The sequence below is a fragment of the Curcuma longa genome, unplaced genomic scaffold, assembly GCF_044706935.1.
Source record: "Curcuma longa cultivar G26 ecotype Majalengka, Jawa Barat unplaced genomic scaffold, ITB_CL_G26_1.1 contig_25527, whole genome shotgun sequence".
Lineage (NCBI taxonomy): Eukaryota > Viridiplantae > Streptophyta > Magnoliopsida > Zingiberales > Zingiberaceae > Curcuma > Curcuma longa.
This window is the reverse complement of record NW_027432801.1, coordinates 1-3,170: the sequence shown is the minus strand read 5'-3', so window position 1 is coordinate 3,170 and position 3,170 is coordinate 1. Positions and strand designations below refer to the sequence as shown.

The 3,170-nt window shown below is 34.4% G+C and overlaps 1 long non-coding RNA gene across 1 annotated transcript; it reads left to right on the top strand.

Annotated features, from left to right (window-relative positions):
- Positions 1-88: 88 nt before the first annotated feature.
- Positions 89-1,439, top strand: LOC141818626 (uncharacterized). The gene is made up of 3 exons (XR_012600982.1): positions 89-238; positions 650-771; positions 1,170-1,439. It is a non-coding gene; the product is annotated as an uncharacterized LOC141818626 (long non-coding RNA).
- The last annotated feature ends 1,731 nt before the right edge of the window (positions 1,440-3,170 follow it).

The window sequence follows — 3,170 nt, the reverse complement described above, 5'->3', positions numbered from 1 at the left end:
ATTATCTCGAGTTATTAAGTTCACTTTGTTTTTCATCTACTCTTTCATATTTGTCTTGATTCTCTAACCATTTGATCGGAGCAGGATATATCATGTATCAAAGACTTAACTTCATTGTATGAGGTTGCAACTATTGAGGACATATATGTTGCGTATGAGCATTTGAAAGTAGACGATACTTCCTTATTTTGTTGTGTTGGAGTTGCGGGAGCTAATGCAGGTGGTGATGATATGCTTGGTATGACCTGTTTCTCATAAATTTCTTAACTAACTGTCTATTAATGTGCATGGAATCAAATTGTTCATTGCTTAAGCATATGACATGGAAAATTAGTCAGTTTTGGTGCAAGGTTTCTATAGATAAACAAAATTCAAAGTTTAGTTTATTTAATCAACAATGTTTGAGAAGTGGAAAGAATAGTGGTTTGTATCCATGTAGCTGATCACAAAGAATCAAAAGATGACGATACCTATGTCTTATGGAATGCCACTCGGATTTACTGCTTACTCATGGCTAATAATTTTTCTTAAGAGGGATAATTCTATTTCTTGGTGATTCCATTTAGTGCGATTATTATGGACCAGTATTTCATATTTCCAAGTACTTTTCTTGTATCATATTGTTTTGATTCTATTTATCAATGGACAGACATTGGAGACGAAGAGTCAGATGCTGGCCATCATGGAATGGCACCTACTGGGCGCGGTTTGTCAACAATGACACGGCCAACAACCTAGCCTTTGTTGGAGTTTCTTCACCTGAAATCTTAGGTAAGCTGCTGAGATATGCAGATCTTGAAAATTAGTCTTTAGAACAGACACTCAACTCCAACCATCTTCTGGTGCACTTTGATTTTACCATTTAGCATGGCCAATATATTACTGACCTATCTTTAGTGTAACAAACTCGCAGTTTAAGTTTCCTTGTTTCTAGCCTTTGATTATTGATTTTGAGTTGTAAAAAATATCGTTTAAACTCAAAGCATCTTAGTTTAACCATTTTCTCGTGTATGCATTTTGATATTTTATCATTTAGTATGGATGAGATATTCCAGAACACAGCTGAACGTGAGATAAGGTTAATGTAGTCAGATAAGATCAATGTAGTTTGTAGCCTCTTCAAATATCTACTTACTAATCATATACATTGGCTTGGTTTATTCTTTCAGCTTTCTATTCTACAGATTACGGATCGATCGATGAGAGTCCTGTGAACTTCAGACCATAGTGTTGCGACCACATACATCATCGTTTGATCATGACATGGTCATGAAGATTAATCTCATTGGATTAAAAAGGGCTTCATTTTTCAATAATTCTTTTGTAAATCTGTATGAGAAAATAAATCTGATCTGCATCTTCGAGCCCTATAACTGCTGCTTGCTTCTAGTTCATTATATCTACAGGAAGCCGTGGGTGTACTGATAGTTTTTTTTTTTTTTGTATCAAGTATTTGTATTATTTTTTAAAACAAAATTATTACAGCAAAATAATCAAGAACAAATGCTATTCAAAGAGATACTACAGGTAATAGAGAGTGGGGAGAGGAGATCCTGCATCCTATGCTCATCAAATGCTCGAGTCAGATGTTCTTCTGTAAAAAGATGGAATCTGTCATTCTAGCGGTCCTATATGGTCGGTATTACGATCATCGAGTCAAATGCTCATGAAATGCTTGAGAGGTTGCATTGATAATTGACTATGCAAGGTAAAGATATCATTTTGCTAGAGTGTTTCTCTAAAAGTACAATTGTTTTATGCCCATGATGTGAGATAGAAACAAGAAATTAAATTCTACTAGCATTATATATTATATATACATCAAAATTGAAAAGTATGCACTGAAGCTCAAACAAAGCATAAAGAATTCTTTCTTTACTTTATGTTCTCATGTACTTGCAAGCAGATACATACATACAAATGCTCAATTATAGAGCACTAATCGTTATCATCCCAAATTAATTAAGATTAATATAATTGTTTTGATCAAGTATTCTGTTCTGTAAAAAGTGGAATTTATCATTTAATTAGCGGCCTTATATGGTCGGTTCTACGATTATTTGTGAGGAGATAAATTAAAAAATTACAATTGGTATTGATCAAATATTCTGGATGAAATTAATGTTTAACATAAATTTCTTCAATAATATCTTAAATAAATAATTAATAAGATTACTTGATTTGATTTGATTTTGATTTTTTTTCTTATGTATTTATATATTTGTAGGTGAGGTGCACGAAGTCTCTATGACTTTGACTTGAACTTGTCTATGTATCATATCAGTGAGTCATTTTATTGGGCCCCTAATTAAAGCTGTCATAACTCTTCGTCTCCATGACTTGACTTTGTACAGACTGGACTTGTCTATGTATTATATCAGTGAGTCATTTTATTGGGTCCTTAATTAAAGCTGTCATAACTCTTCGTCTCCATGACTTGACTTTGACTTGGACTTGTCTATGTATTATATCAGTGAGTCATTTTATTGGGCCCCTAATTAAAGCTGTCATAACTATTCGTCTCCATGACTTAGACTTGGACTTGTCTATATATGTATCATATCAGTGAGTCATTTTATTGGGCCCATAATTAAAGCTGCCATAAGTGAGGGACGCGCCGTTGAATTATTATAATCTTGTGGTGCATTTAGAATTAGAGCTTATGCATAAGCACCGAGGCATATGCACTTGATTGTAGCAGTAAGTCACTATGGCATGCAGAGAATTCCACGAGAATCGAGATAGAAATTTGCCAACACTATTAGTCAAATCCAACATGAATAAGCATTTATCTGTTATTATTGCAAAATATGGACGTTCCTTCTTTCATTGCCCGTTTCAAAGTCTTAGCACATCCACAAGGCTCATGGCGTTATAATGCCTTTAACCAGTGGTTGATTGGGTCCACTATAACATGTGATTGAGTGGTAGTCGACCATTGATCAACCACCACTCACATTATGCAGTCTCTACGAACATGTTAACATTAAAAAAATAAAAATAAAAATAAAAATAAAAAATACGGGCCCATCTGTATTAACGCGTTCAGAATTCTTGAACGCGTTCAATACCTCACTCCTCTCTCTCACTCCTCCCTCATTCTTCCATGTTCTTCCTTCGCTCTTCTACGTCTGTTATTAACGCCCGATTAACAGCGCGTTACGGATGCT